This window comes from Dasypus novemcinctus, chromosome Y, assembly GCF_030445035.2.
Source record: "Dasypus novemcinctus isolate mDasNov1 chromosome Y, mDasNov1.1.hap2, whole genome shotgun sequence".
NCBI lineage: Eukaryota > Metazoa > Chordata > Mammalia > Cingulata > Dasypodidae > Dasypus > Dasypus novemcinctus.
The window spans coordinates 31,488,701-31,515,472 of NC_092216.1; the positions used below are offsets into that span (position 1 = coordinate 31,488,701).

At 42.3% G+C, this 26,772-nt stretch overlaps 1 long non-coding RNA gene across 2 annotated transcripts in view; it reads left to right on the forward strand.

The window, feature by feature from the left end:
• Positions 1-25,313, forward strand: part of LOC131277847 (uncharacterized) — a 67,719-nt gene extending 42,406 nt beyond the window's left edge. The window contains exons 2-4 of one of the 2 annotated variants that reach the window (XR_011648083.1): positions 4,090-4,434; positions 9,895-10,043; positions 17,979-25,313. This is a non-coding gene — a long non-coding RNA (uncharacterized lncRNA). Of the gene's footprint in view, positions 1-4,089; positions 4,435-9,894; positions 10,044-15,544; positions 16,089-17,978 lie in introns of those variants that run through there. The other variant, XR_011648082.1, reaches the window with a different exon arrangement.
• Positions 25,314-26,772: the final 1,459 nt, after the last annotated feature.

The window sequence follows — 26,772 nt, forward strand, 5'->3', positions numbered from 1 at the left end:
GCTTCTCCCAAAGCCATGATTTGTGAGTCCAGAAATCAAGGGATGACAATGGAGATAACTCCCTAAGGATCCTCTGCCAAGTGTTTTGCTTCTTATCACCAAAACTTATGCTTTTCCTCCAGAAAAGAGAAAAAATGATTTCATTGAACTGGAAGTCAAAATTGCTGTGAACCCCTTTGGTTTCCTCATGCTTCTGAATCAAGTAAAGACAGAATTGAATGTACTAGCTGAGGTTATTGATCCCGATTACCTAGGGGAAATTAGGCTGCTACTTCAAAATGGAAGTAAGGAAGAGAATTCCAGAATACAGGATATTCCTTAGGGTATCTACTTGTATTTCCATTCCCTGTGATTAAAGTCAAAGGAGAACTCTAACAATCAATTTGCACAGGACTACTAATAGCCCATACCATTCATTAAAAAGGTATGGGTACTGCATTAGGGAAAGAACCATAAACAGCTACTTAGTTTGCTGAGGGGAAATGAATTATGCATGTTTAATAGAAGTAGGTGGTTGTAATTACCAGTTAGGATCATGTGACCATTTGCCACAACAAGGACTATAATTGCTATTAATATTCATTTTGTTAGAAGCATTTTTGCATATACATATGTTTGTGTGTATAAACAAACATCTTTCTTTTCATCCCTCTCATCCCCACATAAGATAAGTTGTATTAACTTTGTGTCAGAGTATTTAGGTTACAGGATAGAAAGGGTAAGAGTGAATATTGGTCACCCAAGTGCTTGCATCCTATTTTGAGGAAACATTAGTGAACATTCAGTAGTACACAGGATAGCTGTATCATGTCAGATGGAAATGTGGTTTTGTTATTGTCTTTATTTGGAGATAAAGTATAATTTATCTGAGATGTTAGTGGATGTCCAATTGGCAATGGATAGACTGTTATGATTAGTTTTATGTGTCAACATGTCTAATTTATGTGTTCAGTTGTTTGTCAAAAGCTGCCCTAGTTGTTTCTGCAAAGTTACTTCGTAGATGGGATTCGTGCCTAAAATGATTTGACTCTAAGTGAAGAAAGTTACAACAAACAATGTGATTGGGACTAATGCAAACAGTGAGAGGTCTCAGAAGGGAGAAGTGGGTATTCCAGGTATCATAAGTACTTCCACAAGACTACACCTTCCACTGCCTCCTCTAGTTCCAGCGTAAGGAATACAGACAGAAGATTTCAACTACCCTCACACTGGAATTTCCAGGCTCTGTGCCTTCCTGCAATCAAATGAATCAATTCCTTAAAAGGAATCTCTTCCTGTATATATATTTCTGTCACTGGTGACCCCTGATTGATCCTGATTCTCTATAGAGCTTCTAAAGAAGAGGATGGGACTGTGGAACTCTCTTTGTTTTTCCATTTTTAAAACAATTATTGAAGTATATCATTCATACATGAACATACATAAACAATAAGTGTATAGTAAATTTGCAGACTTTTAAAAAACAAATATGCATAACATGACACAGGACTCCCTTAGGTCATGTATCACAAACACCTTGCAGTGTTGTGAAATGTAATAAATTATGTAAGAGTGTGGTCTAAGTAAAATTATACTAAGTATAAATTAAGTACAATTATAGTAAGTATAATTTGGAAGACTTTTCAGTGGTATAATAACTGAAGGAAGAGAAGAGATTTGAATACGGTTGAAACAGTTTTGGGAGGAGATCCAAGTTGTGGTCACATATTTGAAAAATACTGCAATTTTAGTTTCCCAGCTACTGAAAAAATGTCATTCAGTGGAATGGCTTCAACATTGGAAACTTACTGGATCATGGATCTCAGGCTGGAAGTCAAAAATGGAGGAGTTAGCAAGGTGATGCTTTCCCATAAAGACCTTTGCCTTCTGAGGCTGGCTGCCAGGGACCATTGGGCATTGGCTTATCTGTCACATGACAATGCAAAGCACATCATCTTCCCTTTAGTTTTCTGAGTTCACCTGACTTGCAGCTTCTGGCTGTTGACCATGGCTACTTCTGTGTCCATTTTCCTTTGCTTATACGGACTTGAGCTATTTAGGAATAAGGCCCATCCACATTCACTTTGTATTCCATTTGGGCATACCGTTACTCATACCATCTTCAAATATCTTAATTACAAATGGATCCGCACCCATGGTACCAGGGATTTGACCTTAAGTTGCCATTTGTGGGGCACATGATTCAGTTCCCAATACCTGCCTTGAGAAGGAAGTGTCCATCCCATATGGACAAGAATTCTATGGGAACCTGTGATAAGCAGAATTTTAGGATATCCCCAGGACTTCCCACCCTGTCATGTCTAGTGTGTGCATAAGTCCAAGCTCTGTGGATGAAATGAACTTCACTCCCTTAATTATGCAGTAGATCAGGACAAGAACCAGGGACTCAAGTCTCCTGGAGGAATTGCTACGCCCCTATGCGGTCAGCTTGTAGCTATATATCTGCTCCAAAATGACACACATAATGCAAACTCTCTTTGGAAAGGAATGCCACCTGCTATAAAATCTGCCCATTCTGAACTTGTGGTAGTTTGGTCAATAGGACAGAGAATCTTGTGGAGGTATTTTCCTGGGATCCTATGACCATCAATACCTACCTGTGTTCTGAGATGGTTCAGCTAATCATGGAGATGTGAAGAGATACAATGAGAACACTTGTATCATTGCCAATGACTTTGCCTATCCTTTTGTAATTGCCAGTGGCTTTGCAGTTATTGTCAGCCTTCATGGCAAAGAGGCTGTGAAAGGGATATTGTAACACCGATTGCAAGCTGACTCCACCACGGAAGAGTTATACTCAAAAAGCCAGTGGCAGGGACTTGGAATGTTTCCTTTAACAGGTTTATTCTCTTACCAGAGCTGCCCCAGGCCCACCAATCCCCAATGCACAGCAGGTCTTTAGAGTAACCACCACCATGGCTTTCCTTGAAAACTGATGGGACATTCTGACTTCAAGATCCACCTTCAGAGTCCTGAATACTAACAAATAAAAAAATGTAAATCTTTTATTTTCAATTTACTGGGTGCATTATGCACTTCAGCATTCCTTCCTAAATATGTAATAAAGTACATATATAACACGAAGTATATTATATATATATGTTCATGAAAAGTATGCTGAATTTTTTGAAACAATTCCTTCTTTGTATTATTTAATCATTTGGGTGGGCCACATTGGTGTTATGTGGTTAGTTTGTATTTCCTGTTTACCTAAAATATAGCTCTCCTGTTTAATGTAGACCATTGGTGGTCAGCTGTGTTTTCCTTGCTCTTTCCCCAAAACACACATGTCAATCCCATCTATATCATTGATTGATAATTGTAGTGATTCATTTAGAAATTGAGGACATCCTCCCACAGAAGGAAATGCACAGTTGCTGGGTATTCAACTCATCCTTTTTGGAGAATATGCTCTCTATGTCTTCCCACCTCCTGAGATTTATTGATGTCAAATACTAAAACATAGCCGAGGAAACAATGTTTCAGTCTGCTAAGCTACCACAGTGCGACATACCAGAATTGGACTGGATCTTACAATGGAAATTTTTTATCTTACAAGCTGGGAGATTTGAGACTGAGAAAAATGTCCAAATCAAGGTGCCGTCAGCTGAGAGAATATCCCTAAAGACCAGCTGCCAATGATCTTTGCTTCCTTTGTCACATAGCATGGCAATGTTGGTATCTGCTGGGCTTTCCTTTTTCTCTGGTTTTCATTGCTTCAGCTGCTTGCTTCTGGCTTTCTCTCTTAGCTTCTTGGACTTTCTCTTTATTTCTCTCAGTGTATTGACCCCATTTATAAAGGACTCCATTAAGAGGATTAGGAACCAGCCTGGGTCACACATTAACTGAAGTAACCTAATCAAAAGGGCCCACCCTCTCTAAATTCACACCCAGAGGAAAGGACAGCTTTAAGAACATGATTTTCTGGGGTACATGCAGTCTCAAATGACCACAAACAGTTTGTTAGCTTTAGACTTTTTTCTGATGCTGTGAATGCATTCTCTGTTGGAAGTGGATGACTTGGATGTAAAAGAAAAGAGTTTTTAAGATTTATTTTATTTATTTCTCTCCCCTTCCCCCCCACCCCAGGTGTCTGTTCCCTGTTTTCTCTGTCCATTTGCTGCGTGTTCTTTATCTCCCCTTTTGTTGTTGTCAGCGGCACAGGAATCTGTGTTTCTTATTTGTTGTTGTTGTTGTGTCATCTTGCTGCATCAACTCTCCGTGTCTGCGGCACCATTCCTGGGCAGGCTGAATTTGCTTTCACACTTGGCCGCTCTACTAATGGGACACACTCCTTGCACATGGGACTCCACTCTGCGGGGGACAATTCTGCGTGACAAGGCACTCCTTGCGGGCATCAGCACTCTGCATGGGCCAGCATGCAGATGTCTAGGAGAAGTTTTAAGTTACTCCTTCCTTCAGCAGAAGGGAAAAGTAAGTGCAAAGTGTATGATATTGGAAAAGAAACTCTTAGATCATTGATATGCTTGTACAACTATCCTGCCTCCAGTTGTTTGCTAATATTTATTCCTTAAAGTCTGCCTTTTGAAAACATACTGAACAGCCAAACTTTCACTTTTTTTATATGACAATCTTCAGAATATTTGAACATCCTCATTTATCTTAAGTTTAAACATTCTCCCCTTCATTTATTCTGCATGCGCTCAATAAGTATTGTTTCTTTTTTAAAGTTTTTGAAGATACATAGATCACACGAAATGTTACATTACAAAATAGGTTCCCATATACCCCATTCCACAAAACCCCCACTCGTCCCACACTGACAACTTCTTTCATTAATGTGGTACACTCATTGCAGTTGATGAGTACATTTTGGAGCACAGCTACACAGCATGTATTATAGATTATATTGTAGTTTACAGTCTCTACCAGTCCATTCATTGGGTTTTCACAGAATATATAATTTCCTGCATCTGTCCCTGCAAAGGCATCAAGGACAACTCGAAGTCCACAAAATGCCCCAATATCACACCACTTTTTCCCTCTCCCTGCCTTCAGCAACTCCCATGGCCACTGTCTCCACATCATTGATATAATTTCCATTGCTAGAGTCACAATTATTCTGTAGTAGAATATAGTAGAATACCTCTCTGTTATGAATTAAGCAAATCAAACTGTCTCAGAGAGTTAGAGAGTGGAAGATAGGCTTACAGGGAATAGTTGGTGAGAGAAAGTTTGTGAGTTGACACTAACATGGGGGAAACCTATGATAAATTAGAGGTAAGTAGTTGTGCGTGAAGGGATACAACAGGGGCATAGGGACACTGCTGGGTTCAGTTTTGAATGCTTGAGGTGAGGATGGGTCAGATGGTCCAAGGAACTGGGGAGACTGTTGGGTGGAGCAGGAGAACAGAAGATATTGTCAGGTAGTGGTTGAAACTGTAATCATGAGAAACCTCTTTAGAAAATATAATAAGGAAGGCTTACTGGTTTAAGGTGTTTGATGTGTCTTCTGGCACAGGTGCACTGGGTCAGGCTTCTAGGGCGTTTGTAGGTGCTCATCATGTCATAGTGTGTTATATGAGTGAGTGTAGGCCCATACAATGAGTGGGAAGGTGTTATGACACCATCCTGGGGAGGCCTGATATTCTCCAACAGAGGGGAAGATGTCTCTCAAGGAGCATAGTTGGCTCCCAGTGGGGGAGGACAGAGTAGTGTGTCGAGCCCTCAGCATTCTTGCAAGTATCTACAAATCTTGTCCTCCCAGAAGTGAAGCTTCTGTTTCAGTGTGGGCCCTGAGTGCAGGGGGAGAGAGGAATAGAATAATTGGGAGAGGGTATCACTTGGGGTCAAGGGAAGTGTTCTGTATGATCTTGAAATGATGGATACAGGACATGTTAGATATCACCAAAAATTTATAAAGATTTATAGCCTAAACTGTAAACCATAATGGAACCACGGCTGGTACCTAATCTTTCAACATATGTAATTGGATTCTTAAATAAAAAAAAAAAAGGAGCACACTATTGATATATGCAATAGTTTGGATGTAACTTAAGGGCTTTATCTTGAGTGAAAAAAAAATTGAGTTCTATACCTGTATATTTACATACAATTCTGGAGTAAACAATTGGAAGTGTTGTTTACTATGAAATATAAACCCTGGGGAGGACATTGATAGTATACAGTGAGGTGGCGGTGGACAGTGGAATGTGTGTGTGGGAAGATTTGTGGTTGGGATGTGTGTGAATTTGTAAACGTCAAGCAACCGTGAGGGCAGCAAATTGGACTTCTCCAAAGGCTTCCTCCATTCCTGACCATCTTGGGAGAATATTCAACACTTCAAGTCACAAAATCTGCCCTTCTGTATGTTCCCAAAGAAGAGATAGAAATCAGGAGAAGAAGTAGCAATTCAGTGGAATGAATGCCTAGTATGTGCCAACACTTCTGGTGGGCTTTGGCACATGGTTGTCAGATGGTGGTCAATGAGGAAGTTCAGGCAGAATGGCCCTTCAGGCAGTTCTCACTCTGCAGGTTCACAGACATATTTTAGGGAATAGGCACGGAACAGTGTTTGGACAACACCAGAATCTCCCACCTGCTGTCAAATGTTCAACCAAGACAAGGATGGGAGATGGAGATGACACCTGGTATGTGAAAACATGAGAGCAAAGCCAAAAAGCCCTGGTCTAAAAGTGATGATGAATTCTGTCCCTGACTGAGAAGAGAGACCACAGGAGAGTTGCACTAGTTTCTTACAAGCAGGATTCATTTACTCTTTCAAACATCCTGAGCTGAACTTTATTGCATCCAATTTGCAATAAAGAACTTGGAGTGAAAAGGACTTGGTGACTTTCCCAAAGTCATACAGCAGTGAATGGTGGAGCAAGAGCTCTTTTGTTCCCTCAATATATTATCAATTAATGACTGATGTGGTCACTGATTTAAACACCAGGAAGAAGCAGTATGGGAACACATGATGAGGATGCTCTACCCAAGTGGAGCCTGCATGATGACCTGGTGCTTAGGAATCTTCTAGATATTTGTTGCTTGGTGCCCAACCCTTGTCATCCTGCCTCTGTGACATACAGCCTATGAGTCCCACATCACTTTGGTGAGGTCCAGCTTGGAACAGAGAGAAGGCATCAGCTGCGGAAGCATGGCCAAGTAACCATTACAGAAAGGGCAGACAGCCCCTGAATGCTGCTCGCTTTGGAAAAAGAAGTAGAGGTGAAGGAGAAATTGTGGACAGAATTGTGGGTAATATGTGAAGATGACAAGAGGAGAGGGTCCTGATATGTGACTGTTTCTATCCCAAGCTCTTTGCAGGCAGCAAGCATGGGTTGCCAGGAAACCTTGGTAAAAGGGCAGCCTTATCACCATTTTGCCTATGTGATGGCACACCACCCTGCAATGCAACCCCAGTTGTGTGTGCTGAGCTGTCCCAGAGGACACACTCTGGGAGTCATGGATTGCCTGAACCACAAAGTCAATGGGGAAGGAATCAGAACTTAGCACTTAGAGAAGGCAGCACTGGCCAAGAACAAGGGTGTGTGTCAGGGAATCTCAGAGTCTTTCAGGGCTGACAGGACGAGTCAAGAGACTGGACCATGGACACCTCAATTTGAGAGGTTAATTAGAGATTGGAGGGTGACAAGAAAACTTTCAGTACAAAGAGGGTGTGCACCGTATCTCCTTATCTCAGGTTTTTTCCTCAATTGTAACCTCATAGGACACTTACCGCTTAACTCAGGTCCAGAACATGTCCACCCAGTGCTCATCTAAACTCTCCACACCCCCCAGAATCAAATCCTAGTCACTAAACCCCACATCCCCAGCCTGTCTAACTGCTCTAACCATGGGCCCAGACAAGAGCCCAGGTAGGGGGTGTTTGAGTGCCTCAGCCCTTCACCTTCCTCCCAGCTTAAATATACCCTGCACATGCAGGGCAGCCCACAGCATGCTAAACAAATCAAACCATTTATTTTTCTCTTTGTTTTATTTTACAATGAAGTTGATTTGGCATTCATTGTAAAGGAACAATTTTAGACATGAATATAATTTTCCACCTGTGCTCCGTATAAAAATTTTAGTCAATTTTTGGTGAGGAGAGGGAGCAGTGCTTGTTGAGCGATCCTCAGAAGAGTCCAAGGTTTCCTAATATCAGTCCCCTTGGCCACAAAAAATGAATCCCTCCCCAGCTACTTGGACAAGACACAATCCTGCACTGAAATACACAAAGTGACTTAATATCCTCCGTCCCTATATCATATTGCATACAAATACATTTTGATGGACTTGTGAATCTTCTTTTACCCCACATTCTTTTTCTGTCCTTATTAGCATTAAGAAATAGGCCAACTCTAATAACACATTTAGTATTCTTGAGTCTTAATGTGCTATCTCCCCTATAGAGGAGGAAATACACAGACTCATGCCCCTGGGAAGCAGGCTTGGGGGTGTCTACTCAAACCAACCACACAACACATGGCCTGCATGTGCTGAGGACCATGGGAGCTCCAATGTCTACATCCTTTAGGTAAGGAAAGCACAAGAATGCTCGGGGAGGGTGTTGACTCACATATCAATTATAGAAAATTAGCTGATATTACAGAAACCAAAAAGGTAGAAGAGCAACTTTCCATGAGGAAAGTATTAGGAGATACAGGTAATATGCTGATGGCCATCCACTGATGGCCACCCACAATGGAGCCAGGGCTTGTGGGAAGGCATAAGGAAAGACCAATGGGGGCTTGTCACTAAACAGGAAGACCATGAAATTTCTCTTTTCCCAGGAGCAGGCTGAAGAATATAGACTGAAGCAGGAGGGCAGAACTAGGTCTGTCACCTGTGGATCCACCAAGACTGCAGCCATCCGTATTCCTCCACCTTCAACATCCCACCATCCCTGAAGCAGCAATGTTGGGCATATACAATATTGCAGAACTGAGAGCATTTTAAATCAAAACTAACTTTATATAAAATTTCTGTAAAACTCCAAAACTACCACTCCTCATCCCCTACCTAGGGTATCATAGTCATATTGGAAAGCCTTTGAAGGCCCTCAATGTCCTCCCCACAGTCTCTAGAAATGCCAAGGAATAACAGTAGGACTGGGAAGCAGCATGTAGAGTCATTTGGTTAAAGCAAGAGGAAATCTACTGTGGAGATCCACAATGGAAGGTCTGTTATGTGGAGAGTTTGGCCACTGCTCCCTATTTTCCGCATCGGGGCTTCTTCTTTCTAGGATCCAAAAGTTGATCACACCTTCTTTTTTGCGAGTGAGAGGATTGATTGGCACCCAGCACCAACATTTGCCTCCCAGAAGCCCCAAAGGCAGCTATGAGGTGGGATTTTCTTCCAGCAGAAGATGGACCTTCAGCTAATGCTGTGTTTGGAGACTTGGCATCAGGATGAGGAGTTTGATTGTGACCTCTTTTCAGAGATGATACAGACAGGGATTCTCCATGTGCTCTCTTGATTCCAGAGGTGTGATGGCCTGAGTGAGGGAACTCTTGACAAGTCTCCATGGCAGCAGTTGATGTGGCAGTTTCAAGAAGAATGCAAGTCTGGGGAGCTCCTCATACCCCTCTTCATTGGACACATCTGTGGGCTTGGATTTGGTACTTCTAGAAAAGGTTTCTTGCAGAGCCACCTCATCTCTGCTTCCGAATCTAAGGGAAGAGTGTCTTTGGTGTTGGTGATGATAAGAGGTTTGTTTCTTTCTGATTTGTGGATCGTCTTGACTTCTTGGAGAGATAGCAATGTCTTTAGGGAGGTCCAGGCTGTTGTCTGCTCTGCCATCCCAATGTAGTGCATCAGTACTGACTTGAATCCCTAGAAGTTGGCCATGGTCAGCTTTACTCTCTGCACCATTGCTGGACTTGCATGTGGAAGGAACTGTGTCCAATTCAGGTATATCATACTTTGCAGGTGCTTCCATACCCTCTACATCTTTCAAGGACAGCAGACACTTCTCAACCAGCTGTTGTCAAGGAAATAGACAATTAATGACTGCAGATGTTTCTCACATGAGGTGGCTGAATGTGTGGTGAAGATGACTGCACTCGGGCAGAAGGCAGGTAGGTTTTGTAGACATATATTATAGCTTATTCTACCCATCTTCCTATGCAGGATTCCCAAACTTTCAGTCCTAACCACACCCAGCCCGTACCTCTCCATAATTTCCTCCCAGTATACTGGTTCTCCATTTGCCCCCACACCTTCCGCTATTTTTCTGGAGAAGCCATGCCACCCAAGACAAAGTAGGTTAGACAAGGTCATGTAGATTACATGTTGTGAGGCCTTCCCACCCTTGGTTTACCTGGGTGGGCGTGAGTCCTTCCTCTTGCTGCAGCTCTTCTGTTAGGGACAAGAAGTCTACATGTGCTCCTGGGGAAAGCAATTCTGCTAGGAATCGAGGGAGAATGATAGCCTCCACCTGGGAACAGTAATAAAAGGGGACTGAGTACCCTTGAGAAAGAGCCACCTGTCGGTTTTGGAAGCAGGAGGGAAAGCATTGACACTGCACCTCAATCTGCAATCTGGATGTTTGGGATCATGACCTCCACCATCTACACATATAGACACTCACACATGCACACACACACAAAGACTCAAAAACACATACATGTACCCACTGCACACTGCTCAGGAGATAAGGAATAGACCCAAGTTTCAACAGACTGGGAAAGAAGCACAGACATGAACATGCTGACAGTGCTAAAACTAAGAACTCTGCTAGACACCTCACCAAAAATCCACCCACCTTGGTGATGAAGTCTTCCTCTGCACACAGTTGGTGGATGTAGTTGAAGAGATCTGGGTCTGCATAGATTCCATCCCATTCCTGCTGTCCATGTTCTTCCTCTCCCCATTTTCCATCTTCCCCCTCAGAGGCTGAGTGCAAAGACCCCACCAGCCCACCCATGAGGTCAGTGTACTCTTTTACAGCTTCGGGTGAGATCTCCTTGGGGGCCTTTGTCTTCAGAGCCGCTGCTGTCTGTGTTGCCTCTGGCTAGAAGCCTTGGCCTTGGGCCCTGACTTTTTTTGGATTGGACACTAAAGGTAGGGACAGAGGTCAAGAAGTAAAAGTGGAATGAATCTCCAGCTTTTACTTTCCAACCATATATTGGTTAGAGTAATATTTGAGGGATAGGAAATGCTTCCACTTGGTTCAGGCTAATCTGAAACTACATGAACATTTATAGGATAAAATTTAAAAGATGAATGATCTTAGAGAAAGTTTCTCTTCAAGAAAAAGAGGAACTTGTGATATTGAAAGCTATCCCTTCATCCATCCCCTCATCATCAGGAATATTATATAAATGTGTCCCTTTTGACAGTGAAGATGGGAGTGCCGTTAGGACAGCTGACAAAATTGACCTAGCCCATGACAAAGGGTAACTGAGAAACTGGGTTCTCGATGGGTTTCTCCTTTGGAAATACAGAAGGCAAATCTTGAAAGGCATGTAGCTCATGAGTCCTATTGCCTTCTCTCAGTCCCCTTTGCACCTAGTCTTCTGTTGGAATGTGATGAGCCATACCTGGCTTCTGGCCTTCCATAGTGCCTGGGGGCACCTGTGGATGAAGATTTGGAGGGGCTGGAGGTGGAGGGCACTGGAAACCATTCCTCTCCTCCAACATCTGAATCTGCCTCTCTTCTTCAATTTCAAACTCCTTGAACCTAGCATGGGAGGAAGACACAAGCAGTGTTGGCAAGATGGCCTGGCCCACTGTGATGCCTACAAAAAGAGATCAGCACCAACAATAGGGGAAACTAAGTGTCTTGGGAGGATATCAAGGTCTTGGATAAGTGCTTTCCCAAGAGGGATTTTACTCCTGGCAGTACAACCACAGTTTGGGGGTACTTCATGAGGCCCCTGCATCATTCATTCACCTATAGCAAAACTCATCATCACTTGAGGGGAATGTGAAAGAAATGAATCAATTTGGTACTTGGCAGATTTTCAAAACTGAGTCTACAAGTTGTAATTGTTTGACTATACACTCTTTTAACTAGGATCTAGTGAGCTTCAACAATCTTGATATAGGTTGTTGAATTAAATTAGTCAGTGTGATACATGACAGGATCACAAAGGTGGCCATCATCCCCAAGTCAAGGATGTCATAGCAAAAACTATACTGATGAGCCGACAGTAATCACATGCTGGGGTCTGGGATGCTAATATTATAAATAAAGTAGGGATCAGTGCCCAGATCTAAGAATCCTAGAGCTTTGGAGCAGTAAACTGAATGAAGACATGGGGTGAAGAAATGCTTGGAAAGAAAGAAATGCTTGGAAAGACACATTATGGAGGGGATTCAATTTCCAATGCTGTACTTTTTATTTTATTTTTTGTCATTGCTTTGTGTTTTAGCCAAGAGTCTAACATGCAGTTGAACAAATTGTTCACAGGGTATCTGAGATCCTGGCTTCCCCTAACCAACCTCATTGAACTCTAACTCATCTGGAATGACAGGGAGCCATTTGGACATTATCTCATGAGGAGAGGTGGGCCCAAAGTTCTATGCCAATAGGCTCCAGCTGCCCAGACACCCAGACAGGCAGAAACATGCCTTCTAAAGCATGTCACCCCTGCAAAGTACCTACAACCTAGAGGCTTAACACCATCAGGATCTGTAGGAATTACCCTCAACCCCATCCTAAGACCTTCAATTTTGTGACATCTGCAGACCCAGTATCAGAGAAGGGTTGAGCATCCTATGAAAAAAAGGTGAAAAACCGTCCAGTACTAAAGGTGAAAGTGACTGCACAGAGGAGTTGGTCCTTCCATATCCAGGGAATAGTGACCTAGTTGACACCCCCTCTCTAAGTAGCCCTTCTATTGACCAGCAACAAAGCTAGTCCCCTGCCTGGCTTCATCCTCCCCAATCACACCCAACCACAAACCCTTGCAAATTAACAAGGATCCCTGGACTCACTTTGCTGCCATCTCGTAGTAGATCATCCAATTGAAGTTGCTTGTGTGCCGCCACTCCTGCACGGCCCTCTGCAGTCCCTCGTTCAGGGTCATGGTAGGCTTCCAACGGGCCAGTGATCAAAGCACTGGGCTAAAATTCCCCGTGTCAGTAATATTCTATATGCACCTTCTCCTACCCCTTCCTGATACTACCCAGCCAACATCACCTGAGCCCCATCACATCTATCCACCATCTGTCCCTTCATGATCTCCTTTCTATGTGTACCCTGTGATTTTAAGTGCATCTGCCTTGTACAATCCCTGACTGGCTATTGAATATCAATATAAGAATTCATTTCTGAAAGTCCAGCTCAATGAAATAATTGTTTTGGAATCTCTGACTTCCCTCTGTATCTTCAATGGCAGTGTGTAATGAATGAACTGGGAGAGCACTTTACAAGGAGATCCCGGGCCTATTCTCAGGGGTCCAAAGCTAAGTAAACAACTTCCTAGGTGACTATTAGGTGATTAGTGCTTTGGAAAACAGAGCATCAGAATATGAAGAGGAGTTAATATGCAAAGCCAAGGGTTGCTAAAGCCCATGCCCAGGGACAGCCACGGGCTGCCTCAAGATACAGAAGATCATGCTGCTGCCTGCATTGGAGAGTTTGCTCCAAGAGTGTTCAAGAATGTGGGAGAATCATTAAGACTCTTAAGGTGGAAATTTGGGGGACTTCCTTGAATTCTTCCCTGGGGCAGGAGATATTTTGGGGATGTCAAAAATTGAAAAGCATTGTGTAAATAAAAAATAAGTGTCTTGTTATTTGATATAGGCTCTACTGCACTTGACACATAATTTTACTGGGGGCAGTGCAGAGCAGAGACAGATGGCAGTTCAGGGTGTGAAAAGAGGAAAATATTATCACCACGGTTTCTGTCTCACAGTCACAACAGCCCATGGTCTTGAGTCACATTGCTAATCATTCATTCACACTCTTCAGTTAGGGTAATTTTGCCTTTTTTGAGCTCTTTTGCACTCCTTGTCCTTTCAAAATCTTAAAATGATAATATAACAATTAAAAAAACAAAGAATTACAATAAAAAGGAAAAAGACTAGTTATCATGTAATGTAGGAAAGCATGAGAAATTGTGCCTATGAAGTACTTTGTCTATTAGATCAGGTAAGCATCTCAGCAATACTCTGAAATAAATGGAATAAACCCTTACAGGTAAGGTTACCAAGTGAGGTAACCTCTCCAGGGTTACAAATCGAATTGGAGCCAAGTACTTCACAACTCTACAGTTTTTACCACCTCCCAGTTCTAACTGGAATTCTCCAGAACAATGTGTATGGGGGCAAAACTAGAGTTATTTGCCTGATCTCTATGGATTTTGCTTTCTCTGGACAACACATGCTCAAATCTTGTGCTGGAAGGTAGAGTGCAAGGGGAAGAGTGTGGTGTCTGTAGTCACACCTCAATTCAAATCATGGCTCCTCACTCAATCACAGGACACCTCTCTGATTGTTAGTTTTTATGTCAATGGTTACTAGGATAATGATACCAAAGTAGAGAATGGGTGGGCCCCCAGTAGAGGGAGGTATCAATTGAGATAAGACACCTGAAACTCAGTCATAAACCAGAAATAGATCTTCTCTCCTCATGACCTACTGTCAAGAAATTCTGGAGACATTAACCTGGGGTATCCATCCCCTAGCCCTCTGTATCTGAATGGTGCAGAACAGTCAAATCGTGCCTCCCAGACGAAGCCACTCACATGAGAAAGCAGGAAAGAGCTTCAGCATCAGGACTTAGGTGAATGTGCCTCTGGGCCAGGGACTTGAAACACTGCCAACATCGGAAGTCCTGGTAAACACTCTTGGGCTTACAGGAGTCATCCTTGGACTGGGTGGAGGGAGGACCTCTCTCCATGGAGGCCCCCTGTGGCCTGAAGAAAGCATTCCCTGGAGGAATCCTGGGGGCCAACTGGGCAGCTGGTGGTGGAGCCTGAGGAGGAAGGCCTGAGGCCCAGCCTACCTCAGCAAACTGGGTGCACCCCACAGCTGATCAAGGGCTCCAGAGCAGAGGCCCTCAAGATCCCAGGAGGGGCATGCTGAGCAGCCCCACAGAGGATCCTTGGGTCACTTGAAATGTGGGGCATCTGAGGAAGGACAAAGGGCTGAGTAGGAGGGGGCTCTGCTGGTCCCCCTAGTTTTATGATTTGAAGAATGATCTTCTCACCTCCAGTCCCACTGGGGACAAGGCCCCCCTTTCCTGCCACCAACTGTGGTCTGGGGAATGCAGGCAGCGGCAGAGAGCTGCCAGGAAGGAAAGATGGGGATAGGTGTTGCCACAGGGAGGTGGGGGCGGTGGGCCAGGAATGGGTGAAGGGATTAGCAGGGCAGTGCCAGGATACAGGGAGACTCCAGAGTTCATGGTCTTGTCTGGTCCCAGCACTGGAGATGCTGTAGAGACAAGGAAATGGTTGGATTTAGAGGCCACAAAGGCAACACTCTTGAGGCTCTCAGGAACTGTCCTTTACTCATTAGGAAATTGAGAGCTTATTAAAAATTTCTTCACCTACGCAGCTCTGGATCTACCCAGGCATAACTAAGATAGTTTTCTCTTCATCCAAACTTAATAGTTACTCTTTGTTCTTAGCTCCCAAAAGGACATCAATCAGACCTTCCCAGTTCTGCTTACAGGAATAAGAAGAATAAAATATCAACTGAAGGCAAAACCAGAGAATAGCATCAGAAGCACCAATATCTCAATCTAAACTGTCACTGATAAATCACTGAAACTGGAACAATAGTTATGAGTTTAACATGCTTGAGATGGCACAGGACTGGAAAATTGCAGGTACCCTCCTCACAAGACCCCTGGAAGGTCTAAAGTCATCACTTGTTTCTTGTTTTGGACTTGCTTTTCTTTTCATCTCTCCCCTGTTTTTTTCCCTATAATAATTCAAGTTCCCATTCTCACTTTGAACTGGTTTTGGGAAGATTCTCCCAGTTCTTTGCTTGTGCATTTGCAATAAATCACCTTCTCACTGAGAGACGTGTTTCTCCTTTGTGGTGCTGGAACAGGCATGCCGTTCTGTTGGAATGGCCATGCATACGTCAAGAGAATCAGAGCTATGAATTTCAAAAAGCAGAGATACCCAGAGATGTACTTACCAAATGCAATGGATGTGTCATGATGATGGGAGTGAGTGTTGCTGGAGGGGGGGGAGGGGTGCAGTGGGGTTGGTGGGGTTGAATGGGACCTCATATTTTTTAATGTAATATTTTTACAAAATCAATAAAAAAACAAAAAGAAACAAAGTAAGTGTTCCTTTTCGTTAAAACTCATTGGCTCTGGAGTTTGGTGCTTTGCCAAACTATTTTGGAGTTTGTACTCCCAAATGTGACAGAGTTGGACTCAGATGTGACTTCTCTACACATGCCTCTTCTGTCCCTTTTATTGGACCATTGGCTGGCCCTGGGGTCATTGAGTGTATGTCCAGGAGACTTGACTCTCTGGGATGTCCAAGCACCAGCTGGGCCCTGAGCCACAGCAGAGTTGCAACACCTACTCTCCAGTTCATTGGACTCCCCCCCGAACAGCTAACAAGGAGGTGAGGATGGACAACCCCCACACCAAGGAACTGAGAGAGTCTTACAACTGCAAGCAAGAGGGTCTCATCCATCAGCCATGTGGGATTGAAGCCCCCTCTCAATTAAGAGGTGGACTGGGCATCACCATCCCAGAGTCCTTAGGATTGGGGAATAAAATTTGGACTAGAGTGGACTTACTGGTATTCTACTATCAACTTATTGTGAGTCTAGCAATTGAAGAGATTATATCATTGATGTGGAGACAGTGGTCACTGGGGTTGCTGAAGGCAGAGAGAGGAAAAAGAGGTGTAATATGGGGGCATTTTCAGGACTTGGAGTTGTCCTGAATGATATTGCAGGGACAAATGCAGGACAATATATATCCTGCCATAACCTATGGAATGGAGTGGAAGACAGTATAAACTACAATGTAAACTATGATTCATGCTGAATGTACCACACTAATGAAAGAAGTTGTTGATGTGGGAAATGGGGGGGTGTGTGTGGGGAGTGGGGCATATGGGAATCCCCTATATTTTTTAATGTAACATTTTGTGTGATCTATGTATCATTTAAAAATAAACAAAAGATATATTAAAAACAAACACACACACACAAAAGTGAGCAGGCACCTAGGTGGAGGAAATTCAGAATAGCACCTGTCCCTCTAGTGATTTTAGGTTCTAGAACTCCAGATCAGGGTTTTCCCATAAGAGAACTTGCTCCCACTCAGTGAGGCTCCCAGACCTCTGAGTGCTAAGGAGAAGGAAGCACGTGCTATCCGGACAGCCCCTCTCTGAGGAAATCACTACCAGAAATTCAGCCAGACTCAATATTTAGTGAAGGCATTTGGTCAGCCTCTTTTTTTATATATATATAAAGATTTATTTATTTTATTCAATCCCCCCCCCCCCCGGTTGTCTGTTCTCGGTGTCTATTTACTGCATCTTGTTTCTTTGTCTGTTTCTGTTGTCGTCAGTGGCACGGGAAGTGTGGGCGGTGCCATTCCTGGGCAGGGTGCACTCTCTTTCATGCTGGGTGGCTCTCCTTATGGGTGCACTCCTTGCACGTAGGGCTCCCCTATGCGGGGGACACCCCTGCATGGCAGGGCACTCCTGGTGCACATCAGGACTGCCCATAGGCCAGCTCCACACAGGTCAAGGAGGTCCGGGATTTGAACCGTGGACGTCCCATGTGGTAGACGGATGCCCTAACCACTTGGCCAAGTCTGTTTCCCATCGGTCAGCCTCTTGACCAAAGAGCTGGTGTCAAGGAATTCTTTGGAAGAAATACCCCTCAGCATGCTCACAAGCAGATAAGGGATGTTCTTTTGGGTAAGTTCTAGGCAGCACAAGGGCGTTATGAAGGTCATAAATTCTTAAGGGTATGTTCTGCATCGTCTCTTCAGACTGTTACCAATACTACTATTACTTCTAGTACTAATAGTGGTAGAGTAACATATACCTAATTGTATCTCTTCTCCTTCCCCTCTTCAGAAAGAAACCACCCTTCATTGAGTGTTTTACTGAAAACAAATAGCAGCCACTATCTATTCCATGACCATGAAGTATTCATGGACTATGAGTAACATCTTCACCTCAACTTTAAAATGAAGAGCTGAGGGTTCACCGTGAGGAATTATAGAAGATGAATTGGTTGAACACCTGAGTTTACACAGTTTAAGAAAAAGTTATAAAGTCCAGGTAAACTCAATCTCTAAAACAGGCTGAAGTTACCACAAGTGCCCTGGAAATATTGAATCAAAGGAATCATTTGCCAGGAGTGAAAGCAAAAGGCCTCTGGGCTGGTAGGAGCTTAGAGGCTCTGGGCTGGGACCGTTAGAGTAACTTCCAGGCTGCCTCACAGACAGGCTATTTCACTGCTGACTTGGCCATGATGAACTCTACCAAAAAGTTTTTTTACGTTAGACCATTGATTCTAACTGTCCCCATAGGATCTCATTTACTCCAGGTCATATTCTTCCAGTAAAACCATAAGTTCCCAGGTGCCTGAAGTAATGACAAAGGGTGGAGACAAGCCTCTCTAACTACCACACAATGTAAACCTGCTATCATTTAATACACTTGTTATGTGGCTTTTTTCTAGAGAGAAACTCTTCCTGCATCCAAACTTTCTCATACCTATTGTAGCCCTCTCACATATCTAGATGTACCTCTAAGGAGACCCCTTACTGAACTCTAAGTCTTGGCTTTCCAACCTACCCCACCAGTTTCTAGGGGAGAAGTTCTTGGTGGAGTCCAGTGATTTCTCCTTCCTCGAGATTCATCTCAACTCTTGTTCCAAGAAGATGGGTCAACTGTGAATTTCTATGGATTTGAAGGATATCAGGGACCCTGATAACACACCACCTTATCCTAAGTGCTTACCTTTTGAAGTCACCTCGGTACACTTGGACACTGACCACCGCTCTCTGACAACCTTTAGCAAAGATTCAATTCTACGCCCTGAGAGTGAACTGCTGCCACCAGATTCCCAGGAATCCACGGAAAGGGTGGAGAAGTTTGAATCTCAACAGGACTAGAACGGAGCACTCAGACATTCTACAGGGGGGAGGGGCAGAGGGCAGGTTGGCTTGAAGTGGGGAGGGTAGAACTTCATCCAGGACTCTGACAGGGGAAATTGCAGGTGCTCCCTTCAAAGTATAATGGGACAGCACAGTTATTAGGGACTTTGTTAGAGCAATTTATTGATTCTTCCTAATTCATAGCACAAAGACTTCTTCCTAGGTTCTATACTTAAATTATTTATAAATAAACATTGGTTTGTGCTGGAAAGCCCCTCCACATCAAAGAACTCCAGGCTTGTAGGCTTACAGGAAAAATTGATGCTTTTTTCTCATTAATTGGTTGTGAAGATTTTAAAATTTACATTTCAATGATTTTGACTGCTTTTAACAGGTGAACATTGCATGGTGTGAAAGTCAAATTTTGCACAATGGAAAATGTAGTGAGAAGTCTTCTACCCACCCACTTCCCCTGGCATCCCAGTCCACATCAGCAGAGGACACTAATGTTTTTGCTCCTTTTGCATCTTTTCAGGAAAATATCATGCAACTAAAAGCAAACACGATGTAAATTCATTATAAACATTTTATGTTTATTTCTGATTATAAACAGGTTATACAAGAGTATATATATATGTTATCTAGTGTCAATTTTACTGCAATTACTGTCTTTTGGCTGGTAGCTTGTTTTCAACTCTTCTTTCCTTAGCATACGCTACAAGGAGAAGTTCTTCAATTAATAAAGCCTTTAAAATGTCCCTAAGAATAATGTTCCCAGTTTTAGCAAATAAAAAATAAACCTCAGTAAATTTTGAAATTCAGTAAGCAATGAATTATATTCTAGCATAAGTATGTCTAAAATTGTATATGACATATATGCTAATACACATTGTTTTTATGAGATTTAAGTTTAAGTTAGGTGTCCTCTATTTCATCTGGCAATGCTACATAAGTTGTGTAACCCATTACGTTTTTAATGGTTACCCCATAAAGAAAAAGAAAGCCTTTGCCATTCATGACATGGCTCTCCTGAAAACTAACAGAAGGGGGAGCCTCTATGCCCACCTCTGCAGGACTTGCTGCAGGAACACCATATTTTCTGATCCCTAAAAAGGGCTGTATGAAAACAACTATGACAGTTTGAAGCTATCTGGGGATCTCAGAACAGGTCATGTGCATGCAGGTAATCCCTTCCTGTGCATTGGAGGTGGCAACTCTATTAAATTACTCCTGTTCAGGTCCTTTAATTAGATGGCAAGAGACAGGGTGGGCCTTAATCCTCCTATTTGAGTCCTTTTTATTTTATTTTTTTTTTTTTTACTCTGCATAAAGTTTATTCTTAAGAAAGGTTTCCAATTTTACTCTTATTTTACAATAATTTTCATATCTATCACCTGTACTACCATTTATACATTTCTTCAACACACAGTCTATTCTTTTTTTTTTCTTTTTTTTTTTCTTTTCTTTTTTTTAATTTTTTTATTTTTTATTGACTTTGTAATAATATTACATTAAAAATATATATGTGAGGTCCCATTCAACCCCACCCCCCCACCCCCCCCTCTCCCCCCCCCCCAACAACACTCGTTCCCATCATCATGACACATCCATTGGATTTGGTAAGTACATCTTTGGGCACCTCTGCACCTCATATACATTGGTTCACATCATGGCCCATACTCTCCTCTATTCCATCATGTAGGCCCTGTGAGGATTTACAATGTCCGGTGATTACCTCTGAAGCACCATCCAGGGCAGCTCCATGTCCCGAAGATGCCTCCACCTCTCATCTCTTCCTGCCTTTCCCCATACCCTTTGTCCATTATGTCCACTTTTCCCAATCCAATGCCACCTCTTCTATGTGGACACTGGATTGGTTGTGTCCATTGCACCTTTATGTCAAGAGGAGGCTCAGATTCCACCTGGATGCTGGATGCAATCCTCCCATTTTCAGTTGTAATCACTCTAGGCTCCATGGTGTGGTGGTTGTCCTTCTTCACCTCCATCTTAGCTGAGTGTGGTAAGTCCAATAAATCAGATTGTAGGTGCTGGAGTCTGTTGAGGCTCAGGATCTGGCTATCACATTGTCAGTCCAGAGATTCAAATCCCCTAAATATATCTTAAACCCCAACATTAACTGCACCTCCAGCACATTAGCATGGAAGTCTTATGAAGGGAGATCCCATCTGAGTCCAGATTCATCACACATAAACACCATTTCCAAAGAGGGGCAATCTGCCCTGGTAGTTAACCCCATCGGCCATGACCATAACTCCCATGGGTCTATTTGAGTCCTTTTTAAATGGTGGAATAAAAGCAGCGGAAATGCAGAAAAAAGTTGCAGCATCAGACAAGCCCCAAGAACCTGGATGAGAGAGGTCCCAGTGGCTGGAGGGTGAGATCAGCAGTGCACACACAACTACCAAAAGAGGACACTGAGAAGTCCGAGGAGAGGGAGGAAATATGCCATTGACCTGACTGCCCACATGTGCTAGAAAGAGAGCCTGGAGGAGAAGCCAGTGACTCGAATCGGCAGAGATGTCACTGTGTCTTGTCATGTATCAGGTGTCCAGGATCACTAGCAGCCACACTTCAGGAAGACAACATCTCAGGTGATGCCTTGATTTGGACATTTTCATAGCTTCTGAAGTAAGCTTTTAGCCTGACACCTTCCCGTAAGAAAAACCAACCCATTACTGGTAGAGTGCTCCCACCAGTTTTCAGAGAACTAAAAAATACACTTCCACTACAAATGACATCTCTAACCGGCATTGCCCCCTGAACAGATGGATTCAGGGAAGTACACACTCAGCACAGCTGTCAGCATGGGTTCTCCTGCTACTCTGGCTCCCATGGTGACCACAGGATTTCTAGTCCCGCCGAGTTATTACCTCTGAGGAGGCAGTGAGGATTGACCCATTCCAAAGCGGTGAGCCTGGAAAAACATTTACAACCTTGAACTCTCTACATGAGGGATGAATGGCTTAATACTAATAATAAGTCTAGCATTAAATTTCTTCTCAGGATTCCCTTAAGCACTCTCAGGCTAAGTTCCAGGCAGGCCCTAGGAATCCATTCTGATTGGATGGGCTGAGAAATTCTAGCTTAAGCATTTTATTTTAAAGATTTATTTATTTATTTAATCCCCCCCCCTCCGGTTGTCTGTTCTCTGTGTCTATTTGCTGTGTCTTGTTTCTTTGTCTGCTTCTGCTGTCAGCGGCCCAGGAAGTGTGGGCAGCACCATTCCTGGGCAGGCTGCACTTTCTTTCACACTGGGTGGCTCTCCTTATGGGTGCACTCCTTGCGCGTGGGGCTCCCCTATGTGGGGGACACCCCTGCGTGGCACGGCACTCCTTGTGCGCATCAGCACTGCACATGGGCCAGCTCCACATGGGTCAAGAAGGCCCAGGGTTTGAACCACGGACCTCCCATGTGGTAGACGGATGCCCTAACTACTGGGCCAAGTCCATTTCCCTAGCTTAAGTATTTTGAGCCCCTGGCTTGGAGACTGTGTTGGAATAAAAAGGTATTCAATATGAAATAGGGTTAAAATTCTTGGAATGACTTTCAGAAGCATGAGGACTTGGCAGGTACCTCAGAAGTGAGGAGCACTTTCTCATGAAGTCAGAACTCCAGAAGTAAAAGTCCATTCCCAGGCAGAGATAGTATCCAGGTAATACCTTTGTTGGCATGAACTTTTATTAGCCAAAGGGCAAGAACTGCCCCACCTTCTTATACCATGAATATGTGGGAGGCTCAGACCAATTCCCTAGCTCTCTTCTTGGCTTCATGACTACCTAAGCTGTTACTGCCCATGGTAGGGACAGTGACTGGTAATGTTGTGGAATTTAAGAGAAGTTCAATTATTCGAGTATAGAGAGGCCAGGACTCAGGAATGATTTTGAGAAGGAAAAATGGTTTATTGACGGCCGGCCGGACTCGGGAGCTTTCTGTTTGAATCCCGAGCCCGGAACAAGATTTTCAAACGTCTTTTATACAGAGAGGAAAGGCCAAATGGTCCCTTTGTTTCAGTTCTCAATAGGCTTCAATTAGCATATATCTCTTTCACATCTTAGGTAAGCTTTTAGCAAGGACTCCAGACATTTTAGATAAGCCTTGGTTTTTGCATTTCCCCTAAATACTTAAAGTTTATAGCCCTTGCTTTGTTAAACATTTCCTGGGACTGGAGCCTGCTGGTCCCTAAGAGCAGGACTGCAGCCTCTTACCGTTTCACACCCACAAGTCAAACAACTTAGTTATCTCTGAAGAGACAAAGAGCCTTCCACCCATAGCCCACATCATTCCCCCCCTTTGTCAAAGTTTACTTGTTAAGCTTTGGCATAATTATTGTTGTAGCTATGAGGTGGATGACTGTTTGTTGTCTTGACTGATTATTTATCAGTCTTTAGTACAGCATCAAGGACCATTTTTAGAAGTTTAGAACTTTTCATTCTGGACAGCAGAATCTTGGGCAGGGGCCTCCCGCAGTTATTCTGTTGCCACTGGCACTCACGTGGATTTCCAGTCAGGTTCCAGATCCATCTATTACTTTTATTTTACTCTTAAAGAGTTTACACCTTTAATTTAAAAGGGGTGCTGAAGGGAGACGATCTCTTTTCTGTAACTGCTTCCTGCTGGCCATGGGCTGTAGTCATTGCCTAATAAGGTGTAAAAACTCTTTAATTTATTCTAACTGGAGGAAGATGGATCTGGCATTCTGTACGAAGTTGGATGAAGTTTTCATATGGTTAATAAGATGTTCACTCTGAAAGAAACAAACTTAATTAAAAATTTGGAATAACCGTTTTTAAAAGAGGACACATTGGAGACAAGATTAGATGCCTATAAAGATGGCATTCCTTAAAAGCTGGTGGGAACAGCATATATATTCTTTTTTAAGTTATCCATCTTTAGAGAGAAATTGCAACAGACACTTAGCTTTGTCTGAAGACACATTCCAAGCTGTTCAATGATTGACACTCATTCGCTTTGTCAGATGCTCCTGGTGAACTGGTACTCCTTGGGCAACTGGCTTCACTCAGGATTAGAACACTAATTTGGAAATACTCTTAGTTTTCACCTGTGGGAGTGATCAGAACTACAGAATAAAGATTTTATACACCTTGGTTTTCATTGTACAATTTCTAGCAATTTTGACTTGTTCAATAGGTGACTCACCATCAGCAAGCAAGCCTCACTTTTGCTAACTGAGACTGGCTGAGACTGCCACCTTATTCTATAGACATGTTATTAACTGTTTAGAAAATGATTTTACCAGGAATTTAACATGTCTAATATACTTCTGCACTTGATCCAAAATAGAAAAGATAACATTACAATTATTAGGCATATATTTAGTACAGGATAAAAGTACAGCACTTAATATTAACTAATGTATTACTTAATGCATAAGGATTCAGAGTTGCCATTATTAGTTTTGAGTTTCAGGTTTGTAATACTTTACATGTTATCTCTCCATGAAAGCAGGCCATAATGCCAATTGTGTTTAAGTTTTACTTACAGTCTCCTGGTATCATGGCTCCACTTAGCATGTTCTTCAACGCAGTGAGCAAGTTGCAGCATCCTTCCAGTATTCCAGAGATTTTCCAGTATTCTACTAGCCTGGTGCATAGTGCTCTCTGGCACCATGGAACAGTGCCAGTCTGGAGGCGATATCCATTGTACACTTGGCTGTACCGAGTCATTATTGGCTGCAGGAGCTTGAAACTGCAATATAGTTTCCATCAACTTCAGGAGCAGAACCAGAGACTGATATAGCACATATTTTTAATTGAGGGGTCAGTGACCAGCCTAGCCAATAACTCACATGGAGAGGCCACCTGTAATGTATACAAGGCCTGGTTCGAATGCACAAGAGTTTGACAATGTTAAAGTTTATTCCTTGTTTTATATATATTTTAAACAACTTAATGCAATACATATATCAAATGACTATTTACTTACACAATTTTACTATGAAGATAACAGTAGGTGCTTTACTTTAGTAATAGAGGAAAAATATTATTTTTCATTGTTAGAATGAAAACAATTTTTCCAATAGAATCAAGACAACTTTTTATTACCATTTACTTAAATGTGTATTTTGCAGTGGCCTTCAGACAGGTTTATTATTATGAAGTTATTTCTGCTACCAATACCAATCTAAGTTTCTTTAGTTAACAATAACTTCTACAACTAGAACTATTTAAACATTTTCAGTTTGGAAGATGTTTTACAAATTCTTTATAATTGACTATAACCACATTGACTAGACACCTCATGTTTAAATAAACTTACTAAATTACAATTACCAATGAAAGAAATTTACTCTTTATTTAAGAGAGCATATCTACAATCTTTTCCCTTTAGCCTAATTTCACCAATGTGAACTTACAATTTTCACTTACAATTTTCATTACTGTAAAGATTTTGTACATATGTTAATTTAGTTTATAAATTAACTATGGGAGATTACACTCAAGTTAAATAAAATTGAAACCATTATAGTTTATGCAAGGAATGTTCTCTTTTTCCCTTACAGGAAGCTAAAAACTTCTTTTCTTTAAGTTATGAAAATTATTAATTTAAAAGCATAACTGACTACCAGGTTTTAAAACACATGCATACTGACTTCCAGGTTTCAAAACACATTACACAATTACTTAATTTTTTAAAATCATAACCCAGGAAAGATCTCTCCATAGTTTTTATGGACTTTCCTTTACTTACTGAAATTTGTTAATAGAGCCACTAATTACCTTATTTTGTTGGAAAGAAATCTTCTGGAAGAAAATAAGGCTCACCAGATTGTGGAGAAGAAAATACTTTATTCTCAATCTTGCAAGAAGGGGCGCAGAGCCAGATATGGCTGGTGCCCCGAACAAAGAAAAATGACACAATTTATACCCCTAAGCCTGGCATGCAAGCTCTTCCTGTTTTTCCATAGATTGGATACTTCAGAAGTTACAGCTTATCTGAGATTTAACTTTCCCACGCAAAAGTTTGATTTAACTGCTTCTTCTATCACATTCCAACCATTTTAGTTTTTACCTGCTCCCCCCTTTGTCAAATAAGGAATAGAATTTAGTGCTGAAATGGCACCGACTTAGTTAGCTCCTTCTTGGGCATCCTTCCACTGCCCATAGGACTGGCCTAAACTGGTCTCCTCCACTGCTGTCCAACCCGGGAGTGGGAGACTGAGGCAGCAGGCCGCCGGGTTACATCAACATTTTTCTTCTGTGAAAATTAACCTAATCTTTGTTTTGTTTTTTTTTTTTTTTCAATTTATGGCTGACAAAGGTTTAAACTGGGAAATTACCAGGCAAACTGATTCTTAATTCCCTAGCCTAGTAGATAGGTTTAATCTGCCACACCTAGTCTTGCCTTAAAAGCTCTTGCAAAGAGGAGGCCCTTTCCCAATTGTTTCCATAATCAGATTTCTATGACTTTTTCATCCTGCTTAGTTCAATTTGGGCTTTAAGAATATTTATAAATATAACTGCATATTTTTTAACAATTTGAGCAAATAGGCAGACATGAATAGTTTGACACAACAACATGACTTTAGTTACTTTAAACTTTTCAAAGACTTTTGAAACTCTTCTTAATTTGCACTATGACCATGCAGTTTACCACAAGAATTTTCTTTCTTACTTAATGGATTGTAATAACCAAAATGTTCTCAATGCCTTAGCACCATTTTGTTTTAGAACTTTATATTTTACCTTGAAATTAGCAGAATTTTGGATAAGCAACAAGATTAGTTT